The sequence below is a fragment of the Cetorhinus maximus genome, chromosome 11 (assembly GCF_964194155.1).
Source record: "Cetorhinus maximus chromosome 11, sCetMax3.hap1.1, whole genome shotgun sequence".
In the NCBI taxonomy this organism is placed as follows: domain Eukaryota; kingdom Metazoa; phylum Chordata; class Chondrichthyes; order Lamniformes; family Cetorhinidae; genus Cetorhinus; species Cetorhinus maximus.
This window is the reverse complement of record NC_135889.1, coordinates 52740461-52752542: the sequence shown is the minus strand read 5'-3', so window position 1 is coordinate 52752542 and position 12082 is coordinate 52740461. Positions and strand designations below refer to the sequence as shown.

The 12082-nt window shown below is 37.6% G+C and overlaps 1 protein-coding gene and 1 pseudogene across 1 annotated transcript in view; one reads left to right on the top strand and one right to left on the bottom strand.

Moving 5' to 3' along the window:
• Positions 1–12082, top strand: part of itprid2 (ITPR interacting domain containing 2) — a 186261-nt gene that overhangs the window by 39790 nt on the left and 134389 nt on the right. The window lies entirely within an intron of this gene.
• Positions 2904–3002, bottom strand: LOC144687010 (U6 spliceosomal RNA; annotated as a pseudogene).

The following is a 12082-nucleotide window of genomic DNA, read 5'->3' as shown; positions in this document are numbered from 1 at the left end:
GAAGTAACATGTGCTGTGGATAAAGGGGACCTGGTGGGTATACTGTACTTAGATTTCCAGAAGGCATTTGCTAAGGTGCCCCATCAAAGATTATTATAGAAAGTAAAAGCTCATGGTAAAGGGGATAACATATCGGCATGAACAAAATATTGGCTAGCTAACAGAAAACAGAGAATAGGCATAAATGGGTCATTTTCTGGTAGGCAAGATGTAACAAGTGCTGTGCTACAGGGATCAGTGCTGGGGCCTCAAATGTTTACAATTTATAAATTGGATGAAAGGACGAAAGGTATGGTTGCTAAATTTGCTAATGACAAAGATCGGTAGGAAAGTAAGTTGTGAAGAGGACATAAGGGTACAAAGATAGGTTATAGATAGGTTAAGAGAGTGGGCAAAGATATGGCAAATGGAATATAATGTGGGGAAAATGTGAAATTATCCATTTTGGCAGGAAGAATACAAAAAAAGAAGCATATTATCTAAATGGTGAGAGATTGCAGAGCTCTGAGCTGCAGAGGGACCTGGGTGTCCTGGTGCACAAATCGCAAAATGTTAGTATGCAGTTACAGCAAGTAATTAGGAAAGCTAGTAGAATGTTATCGCTTACTGTGAGGGGAATTGAATACAAAAGTTGAGAGGTTATGCTTCAGTTATACAGGACATTGATGAGACCACATCTGGAGTACTGTGTACAGTATTGGTCTCCTTATTTAATGAAAGATTAAAATAAGTTAGAAGCAGTTGAGAGAAGGTTTACTAGACTAATACCTGGAATGGGTGGGTTGTCTTATGAGGGAAGATTGGACAGGCTAGGCTTGTATCCGTTGGAGTTTAGAAGAGTAAGAGGAAACTTGATTAAAACAAATAAGATCCTGAAGGGTCTTAACAGGGTGGATGTAGACAGGATGCTTCCTTTTGTGGGAGAATCTAGAACTTGTTTAAAAATAAGGAGGCGTCCTTTTAAGACAGAAATGAGGAGAAATCTTTCTGAGGGTCATGAGTCTTTGGAGCGCTCCTCCTCAAAAGGTGGTGGAAGCAAAGTCTTTGAATATTTTTAAGGCAGAGGCAGATAGCTTCTTGATGAGCAAGTGGGTGAAAGGTTATTGGGTTAGGTGGCAATGTGGGGTTGAGGTTACGATCAGATCAGTCATGATTTTATTGAATGTTGGAGCAGGCTCAAGGGGCCAAATGGGCTACTCCTGCTCCTAATTCATATGTTCATATGTAATAAAATGAGAACAGGCACCTTTTTTTGTGGGCAGATCACTTAAAGAAACACTGAGGGTGGTTTCTGTGGAAAGGAGGAGTACTCCAGTACAAGTCTCTTCAGATCTGTTAAGTTAACTACAAGATAAAACAAAGAATAAACCACAGCAATTAAGATGTTTTGCGGAGGAGTAGCTGAATGATGAGTTGTGATGTGAAGTATATCCGCATATTAAGTTAATATAACATGTAGCTGTTCAATGACCTCAAGAGGTACAAAAAACAGGAGTGATTAACTTGTTTTATATATTCCTGGAATATCTGAAAAAAATTCACCTTATTTTGTTATAGTTGCCTTCTAGAAAAATAACAATCCATTTCCTTATGAATTGGAGCATAGATTGGATTTTAAAAACCCGTGTCTAATCTGATTGATCTAAATAAAAAATGTGAAAGGGCTCTTATCATATACGCGGTTACAAAAATTTAATATTTCATACATGAATGACAGGTTGTACAAGTTCCAGCTAAACTTATTTATTTATCAGCCACGAGTCTAGTTGCATCACCGTGTCATTAAATGCAAAAGTTAGCTTCTGCCTTGGCTTGTATTCATACATCAAGAAAGACTTGCATTTATATTGTGCCTTTTACAACCACTGGACATTTCAAAGCATTTTTCAAAAGTACTTCACTGGTTGTATTGTAATCACTGTTGGAACCAATCATAGTAAACATAGCAAACAAAGTATTGAATGCCTACACTTATTTATGCAGCAGTCTGCTGGATTGAACAGTAGACCATCCGGAGCTGATCTCCAGTTTCTTTGGTCCATGCAGAACACCCTTCACCAGCGTGCGCTCATTTTGCACTTTCTTTTATACCATACCCGCTTTTAGTCACAGGATATAACATGACAGCACCATATTTTATATTATTTACCTGAAAACTGGTAGAAGTTGGTGCAGGAGGCCTCATATATATCTCTTGTTACTCTGTTCAGATCTTACCTACTAATTTTTGTATCCATGGTAACCTCACTTAACATTTAAACTTAAACATAACTGAAGTCACGATACAATTCCCATATAGAGGACGACTGTTTGAATATTTTATTTCTTATACTTTCACAATCATGGGTATAAACATTGCACATTACAATTTAATCTATCCCGTTACACATTCTCCCTACTTGGTTCATTAGAGGTTTCAACTATCCAATTCGGAGAAATGTTTCACAACATCTGCAGTATTTTTTAATTAGCGTTCTGTCATTGTCACTTTGACGGCCTGTGTGCAACGAAGCTGCCTGTCTGAGTTTCTTTTAACTGGCCAGTCGGGATGACACTACCCCAGTGTCACTGAGCAAATAACCTGACAAAAATGCTCCCTTTCATTCAGGGCATAAACTATAGAAAACAATCATAAAAAGCAAAAATAACCAAATCTAAGTAAAAATGTTATTATCTTATGACAACAATACACTCCAGTCTCTCCAGCGTCTGCTGGTCATGGAAGGCCTCAAGTGTACAGGTGGCTACCGCATGCTCCTTCTCTAGGACCACTTGGGCCGCACATGGCCACAGAAGAGAGACAGCCAGAGCAAACGCCACTGACCTGGACTTGTGGATGGCCACCTTGGCCAGGCCCATGGGAGGGTTCTCCGCCTTTCCCATCCCCCATCTGCATGGGTGGTCAATGTATGGAATGTTTCATGAATTTATGTATCGCCCTTGTGCAGGGACCATACCAATCTACTCTGTATCATTTCCAATTTTAGCGCTATATATGTGCTGCTGAATTGAGCTAGTTTAGGTTTCACTTCTCTTTCTCATAATGCGTATTAGATCAGCTATTTTATGTTGTAACTCTAAACCCTACAGAACAATCTCTATTTCATCTTTATATATTCCTCTTGCTGATGTTGTTTTGTGAGAAATGGAGCATGTCTGTTGTGGATCTTCAGAAACCGAATTGTACAGTAAAACTAGTAAAAGAAACTATCTTTTTTTTATTAACAGTGAACAGAATTTTCTTGCTGTTTTATATTTAAAAAAAGCTTGCAACATACAAGACAGGTGAAGGGATTATACATGAGGAAATTAATAAGACAACATCTGCACAACTATGTCCTAAATAGTTTCATAATATGACACTTTGAGATTACAACCATTCACCTAGCGCAATTTACACTTTTGTAATATCTTCTGTAATTTTGTTGAGATAGCCACACTGTCCTCTGGTGAATGTCCACCTGTTTTGACTGTTCTTGGCTTCCTTTTGAACTAAACAAAAGAAGCTTCAAAAAAGTGAACAGATCATCCAGTAGGACTTGTAGAAACTTGTTGGTTTTGGGTTCATGTAAGTAACCCAATGTGGATCTGGGATTAGTGAGAAAAATGGAATTTTTCTCAATTAGGAATTCTGATTTTATGCAGATACAACTCGAAGGTAAGTGGCTACTGCTTAGTAGCATTCTGTTGATAGCTTTATTGTATGAAATGTGAAGTCTGTACTTTTAGAAGTACCATAAAGTAAAGTAAATTATGAAAGGGCTTTCTCATAAATTCTAGCTATTATACTTGAGGCAGTAAGAGTTGTTTTGCTGAATAAACTTGAATATTCTTCCAAGTATACCTATTGTACTATAATGAACTTTAAATGTCTCATCCGCCACCTGTCAGTAACCTAATTTTAAATGAAAGAAATGACATTAAAAATCAAAACTGAACTATTTGCTAGTTATATTGATGTACAGCAGTCAGTTTCTCATTAAATGAAAAAAAAGATAGGTTTATATAACCCGTCCTTGCACCCAAAAAGCCAACTTAATTTTAAGAGCCTCCTTGAAGGTTGGCAGTTGGGCGCAATTATCAGAAACTCCCAATGGTGATTGGTTAAGATTCGTGGGCATGGTCAGTTTTGTGGGCTAGTTTCGAGCACAATTTTTTTACATTACAAAAGATTGCAGAAATTCAATTTGCATTGGATATAATTTGCACTCAAAATACTGTTTTCGTGCTCATTTTGGGTGAATTGCAAATGGAAAAATAAATGCAACCTAGCAGAAACTCCAGGCCAATATTTCTCGAGTTTGAACAATGTTTCAGTTGCTATTTTAAGCATTTCTGTTATGTCCTTCCTGTGTCCATGCTTTGTAACCTGGGTGAGTAGGTGTTGGGAGACTGAACAAGTTATTGAGGATGCAAAGCAGTTCTAACTTTTCATGATGTCATTAGGCTAAATAATCCTTGGGTATTCAAAGTGGAATTTTTAAAACAAATCTTGAAGTTTTTCAGTGGTAGATGTTTGACACCAGTGAGAGTACTGCAGTTTCAGAATCATGTGGTTAGTACAGGGAATCCAAACCCCTCATAAAAATAGACTGGCATGAAAAATTAAACACAATATTAAGAGGATATTAAAGCTGTCACTTTAATTATGATTGCATGATGGGTTTCTATGTTAAGTGTAAACTTACATAGACTGACTGTTCTTCTCATGTAGAAATTTCCAAATGTTTTTCACTGAATGCTGCCTCATGTTCCAATCATGCTGTTTCCACTTTACCTAAGAAATAATCCTAATTGTTCAAAAGCAGGAGAAAAGATTGAGAAAACTTGCAAATGCTCTACCAGCTTTTAGTAATATTGTACTTGGTGTGCCTCACATAGTCAACCCTGCTTTTTTCCAGCACTAGGCAATTCCACAGTCTTTCACTTGTATTGGCCATACTCTGAGGAGGTGTATTATGGAGCGATGTTTGAATCCTCTTGCATTTCTAGAAAGAAAAGAGTGAACACTTTGTATTTATATAGTACCTTTCATGACCTCAGAATGTCAAAAAATGATTTATAACCAATGATGTACCTTTTTTTTGAAGTGTAGGGCACTGTTGCAGTATAGAAACATGGTAGTCAGTTTGTACATACTAAGATCCTGGAAACAGCAAACTGGTTTCTAGCACCTGTTGGTTGAGGAATCAATATTAACCAGGACACAGGGACAACTTACTCATCAAAATGGTGCTGGTGGATCTTTTATGTTCACCTGAGAGGGCAAATGGGACCTTGGCTTAACAGCTCAATGAAAAGTTAGCACCTTTGACAGTATATCACTCACTCAGAACTCCACTGAAGTGTCAGATTGGATTATGTGCTCAAGTCCCTGGAGTATGACTTGAACCCGTGACTTCTGCTTCAGAGGTGTGAATGCTATTGACTGAGCCACAGCTAACGGTCAAGAACACTTTCTAGAAGCAAACATTAGATCTATGAATGCTGCTTCTGATGCACGGCAACTGCTGTTGCACTAGAAACCCTTCCGCTTGGATCTGCTCTTGTCCTCTGGTTGTGTGAATTTGCACTGGTGGCTTTCATTCTTGGCCAGCCTGAATTCCTCATTCTTTTTTTCTGCTCCCTCATCAGCAAACCGCCTCCCCCACCCCAAGAACCTTGGCATACCTTCCCTTTTTGGGAACCTCCTCCTGTAGTGAATGTAGTATTCTATATGTGCTATCTCCTTACAATGTGTAGAACTAGATTTTGTTATGAGTTCTAGGGATTTCTGTGTGGTAGTTGAGACATGTTCTATGACAAGTCAACCATTCCATCTCCTTGCATGTTACTCAAAAAACGAGCATCAAACTGATTGAGGTGCATGAGAATCAACTCCAACATCTATATCTTCCGTAGTAGCTGAACCCACAACATTTCCAGAGGGTGGCAACTGGCAATTTGTGCATCAAACAGAAAGAATCTCAGCATCTGGAGTTTGAGCTCTTATATATTTTTTGCAGTTATTTATTGTCATTGTGCAATGGCACAGGAGCAGGACCCTTTGAGTTTGGTTTACTAAAATATATCATACAAAAGGTTTTTGAATTTTTGAAAAATAGTGGTTTCTTATTGATGGATGTTTGGCATGTCTTTTTTTTTTATCTTGATACCCATCCAGAAGTTTCAGGTTAGGTGAAGCATGAGTCTAATAACAGTCCTCGGTCTAACTATTTGTCTTTGTTAATTTAAAAGAGAACTGCCAATTTCACCACTGTGAATTTTCTAACTCCCTCAACAACCAACATTCTAGCTTCCCTTAGCGAGATTAGTAATTTAGATGTAATTGATACTGAATTGTGGACAGTTTTGTCCAGTCAACCTGAAGAGCACTTTACCTCCATGACAATACTCGCATTTTAGAATCATTCATTGTAAGTTGTGCTTTGGTTCTGATTCTGATTCCATCTGATAGAGGCTTTTAAAGACTTCAGAGTCCAACTTTCCCAATTTCACATACTGTTCTAGTGTATTATATGCTATTTGAAACTGCCCAAAAGGAGTAGAATACCAGTATACTTCTCATTGTATAGTTTATTTTGTTGTTAGCAGAGAACAAATCAGTATTAGAAAATTTACAAAAATAAATTGCACAACTAGGTGGTGTATTGTTAGTGTTTGCTGAGTTTCTCCTGCTAAAGATATTCCCCTGTGGGCAAATTACCTTGTGTGTAGTCTCATCGTTCAGCACAGGGGACTGGTTTTATTTTAACAACTCTGCAGCTTAATTGTATACTTAGCTCTTTCTATTTACAAATACTTTGTTTTAGTATTTTCAGTCACCATATTCAGAGAACTTCAATTAGTCTGTTGGTTAAATGATGATGGAAGTGCATCACTGTGTAATTGTGCCCTGGCACTACAGGGTGTCATGGTCTGTGAAACTTAAACATTAATGCTTATATTTGTGGTTTCTCGAAAGTACCTTGTTAACTCCATTTCAATGTACATACAATATGTGGAAGATGGTTATCTTATTTAAGTGATCTGAAAATGATACATCCTTTACAAGTTGTTCTGTGTGAGAATGCACTTGAATTTTTTTCAGAATATGCTTCCAGAATATCAACCACACAGACTGCAGCAGTTCAAGAAGGTGGCCCATTGCCCTCTTCTCAAGGGCAACTAGGGATATGCAATGAGTGTCGACCTTGCTAGCAATGCCCACACCCCAAGAGTGAATAGATTTTAAAAATGCCTTTTTCCTTTTGCTGATGCTAAAGGTTTGGTCAGCTGAAATTACCCCAGAGGTCACTTCATTTAAATTGATCATTTCTGCTGCAGAAAATTATTGTGTGTATTTTATAAAACAACAGATGGTTAATGGTCGAACAGGAAACTCGCTGCTTCTGAGATGGTATGTTCCTGAGGGCCTCATTCAAATTGTAAATTACTGCTGACGTGTTAATTCAGTCATCATTAGGAGTTGTATTGCAAACCAGATTGCATGCCTGAAAATCCTGGCTAATCTGTAGGATGAAGTGAAACTGGTCTCCATTGCAATGGAGTTTCAATTTTATGTTATCATTAAGATTTAGGTAATGAGTGAAATTTCAATACCAAGACAACTTGAACTGAAACTAGCCAAGGGCATAGATTCGGTAATGAGGACTCGAAACGTCAACTCTTTTCTTCTCCGCCGATGCTGCCAGACCTGCTGAGTTTTTCCAGGTAATTCTGTTTTTGTTTTGTGACATAGATTCGGTATCTGTCCTACAAGTTTTGGTTATTCCTAAAGAGAGCATTTTGAGTTAATTAAGAGGGTAAAATACCACTGTTTAGGAGCCTATTACTGGTGACTGTAAGAGTATTACTTCAAGAAGCATATTGACTAAATATGATTTTTTTTTTATCCTAGCTGCAGTAGGTACCAGGACATTAATTAAGTTTACTGACCATATTTTTTCTGTGTCTGGGCCTGATTTAAGGAACTGTCAACATCAGGGAAATATTAGAGCCGAAATTTATGACAAAAGAGTAAAACCGATTGCAAACGATTGCACATGGCGAGGCGTCAATTATTATGTTAGATCTGGCAAAATTGGAAATATTTTTAAACTTAAATTGGGAAAACTTGTCTTAAGTAACTGCATGCTTTTTCACATATGAACAACTGTGTAAACACACACACCCGAATATAAGGAGTAATGTGACCTAAATCACTGTTTACACAGTAGGCTGGAGATTGTTTGGTTTTGTACAGCTGTATGCAGTAAATGCTACATTACTAAAGATCTGTATCATGTTCCAATTGTTTAAACGTATGAGTTGGTACAACATCAGATCTAAATTTATCAATTGGTGCTGTTTAATGTTATTTATTTGTTAACTTTGTGCAAGTCATGACACAAAGGTAGGTAGGAAAGTAAGTTGTGAAGAGGATGTAAAGAGGCTACAAAGGGATATCGATAGGTTAAGTGAGTGGGCAAAGATTTGGCAAAAGGGGTATAATGTTGAAAAATGTGAAATTGTCCATTTTGACAAGGAGAATAAAAGAGAAGCATATTATCTAAATGGTGAGAGATTGCGGAGCTCTGAGATGCAGAGGGGTCTGGGCGCCCTAATGCATGAATTGCAAAAGGTTAGCATGCAGTACAGCAAGTAATTAGGAAAGTTAATAGAATGTTATTTTTTTATTGCGACGGTAATTGAATACAGAAGTAGGGAGGTTATGCTTCAGTTGTACAGGGCATTGGTGTGACCACATCTAGAGTACTGTGTACAGTATTGGTCTCCTTATTTAAGGAAGGATGTAAATATGTTAGAAGCAGTTCAGAGAAGGTTTGCTAGACTAATACCTGGAATAGGCAGGTTGTCTTATGAGGGAAGGTTGGACAGGCTAGGCTTCTATCTGCTGGAGTTTAGAAGAGTAAGAGGCAACTTGGTTGAAACATATAAGATTCCAAAGGGCCTTGACAAGGTGGATGTGAAGAGGATGTTTCCTCTTGTAGAGAAACCTAAAACTAGGGGTCACTGTTTTAAAAATAAGAGGCCATCCATTTAAGACAGACAAGGAAAATTTTTTTCTGAGGTTGAAAGTCTTTGGAACTCTCCTTTTCAAAAGGTGGTGAAAGCAGAATCTTTGAATATTTTTAAGGCAGAGGTAGATATTTCCTTAATAAGCAAGGGAGTGAAAGGTTATCATAGGTGAATGGGAATGCGGAGTTGAGGTCACAATCAGATCAGCCATGATCGTATTGAATGGCGGACAAGCTCGAAGGGCTGAGTGGCCTACTCCTAATTTGTATGTTTATATATTCGTAAGTCAACTATTGTTACAATTTGGATTGGTTGAGATTTCATAGGATTAATTGCTTGTTTAGAAACTGCTTTCACAAAGTTCTAAGTCTATAGTGTGCTCCTGATAATTCAGTGTTCTATTTTTTGACTAAAAGCCTTACATTACCCAACAGCAACAGCGTGGGAATTTAATGGTTAAAATGGAATGCTTAGATTATTTTAATTAAGTAACTTTAAATTAAAAAAAGACTTGTATTTATACAGCACTTTTCACAACCATCGGACACCTGAAAATGCTTTCCAGCCAGTGAAGCACTTTTGATGTGTAGTCACTGTTGTAATGTAAGTTCCCAGAAACAGCAATGCGATCTGTTCTTTTGTGTTGTTGATTAAGGGAAAAATATTGGGAGGACACTGGAGATAACTCCCCTACTCCTCTTCGAAATATGCCATGGGATCTTTTACATCCATCTGAGAGGGCACGTGGGCCATGGTTTAACGTCTCATTTGACAGAGAGCACTTCGAACTGTGCAATGTGCTCCCTCAGTGCTGCACTGGAGTGTTGGCCTTGATTTTTGTGTTTAAGTCTTGGAGCGGGACTCGTTGTGACTGAGAATTCTACCAACTGAGTCATGGCGGATACAATTGAAGGCAATAGATTATTGGATTTTCTTTGGTTACAGTTGCCTTTTACCAATGCACATAACCACTTAGAATATATCAGCAACAAATCCTCAAAACTGCTCATTCAATAAAATCATGGCTGATCTGAATTTTAACATCATCTTCCTGCCTTGGTTTTATAACCCCTAATACCTTTGAATAATACTGAGAACAATAGGTAATTTCAAAACTATAGCGCTCCAATTTTCAAACAAATACAAATAAAATGGAAACAAATTCTGGTAACTTTGTACCAGCCCGTTTATGGGATTATACACAAGACTAGGACCCTTTGCGCAAGCAAGGATACACTGGAACAAAACAGAAAATGCTGGAAAAACTCAGCAGGTCTAACAGCATCTGTGGAGAGAGAAACAGAGTTAACGTTTTGAGTCCATATGACCCTTCTTCAGAGCTCTGAAGAAGAGTCATACAGACTCGAAACATTAACTCTGTTTCTCTCTCCACAGATGCTGTTAGACCTGCTGAGTTTTCCCAGCATTTTCTGTCTTTGTTTCAGATTTCCAGCATCCACAGTATTTTGCTTTTATTGAAGGATACACTTTCTCCTTCCTCATTAAATTCCCCTGCACTGGTCTGTCTTTTCTACTTCCTAACACTTTAAAGGAGCGTTTGACATACCTTTACTCCATTTGTTTCTAAACATGAAATGTATCAACATCAGCTGGGTTAAGGTGCATCATTGTTTCATGGGTAAAGAAAAGCATGTGGTGTAAAAACCTTTCCCTTTCCAAACACCGTTCAGTTCTTTTAATGTGTGCTGTATATTAATAGAATATTATTAAAATTAATGTAGTTGGATGCAATAATGTTGGTTTATATAATTTAAAGTATGTGAGTAGTGTCTTGCATTACACTTGCTGTATTAGCTGAAATTATTTATTTTAATCAGTGACATATATTTAACATAGTTCTGTAGAAATTCTATTTGCTAGAGCATGGGTACCTTAATGTACAGTGCTGTGCAAGTGCAGGAACTGTGATAATGTTCAGGAAATGCCTGCAGAACCCTTGAATGCAAAATAAACCATTAGACTTTCCCCAAGGCAGCTTTGTAAGCTTTAATTTTATCAGCTATAAACCTCATGCTGGCAAATTAATGGGTCATCATGAAATGGAAACTTGATTTCAAGAAATGGCCTTCAGTGACAAGCAGATTCTGTGCACATGACTTGCACTGCTCTATCAGGTTTTCTCTGCATAATCCCAGTGGTGTTTAACTGAAGCAGGGAACTTGCAAGCTATTGTACACCACTTACATAAACAATGACAACCTGTATTTATATAGCACCTCCAGTTTAATAAAACATCCTAAGGCACTTCAAAGGAGTATTACAAATCAGAATTTGGCACCAAGTCACAGAGGTCTTAAGGCCGGTGACTGAAAACTTGGCCAAAGCAGATGAGCCGAGTAGAGTCAGTGAAAAGAGAATGGAGTTCGTTGTGGTGACTGAATCTCATGGCTTTGGTATTCCCAGTACTTAATTGATCTCTTTACTTGATCTCTTTAAACTTGGCTTCAATATTTTAAGCCCACATTTTCAGATCTACATTGCAAGTATTAGGATTTTACTGGGGTATTCTCTGAAAGACTCAACATAATTACTTTGAAGACACTTTCCATATTTTATTGCTTCATCATTTGCCAGAAGAGGAAGCAGGAGGACAATTACCAGTATCTTTTCACTATGGGTAAAATAGAATGTTTTGAATAACTTTTTTTTAACTATCTTGGATTGTTCCTGAACTTGTTTTACAAGTTTTACTGTTACAGTACAGGTAAGCAGCCAGATTCCACTGTAGTTGGACTAACTTTCATTTCCAGAATGTATTGTGGAATAGAATGTATGACATTATTGTGTGTGTGTGTGTGCTGTCATGTGATTTCCGATGCCCTGTGTAACTGTGCAGTGTGTGGGATATGATTCTGGTGCTAGCCTGGGTAGTTTGGCATTCAAGTGAGAGTGATGATATAAATTATAAATATATGTTTAATGGTATCTTTGAGACACTTAATGTAGTAGCACCTTACAAAGAATGTCTGCATGGCAGCTTCCCCCATCTGTTTAAATATATTAAAAGAAAGGAGAAAGGTGGGCTGTTATATCATGATCT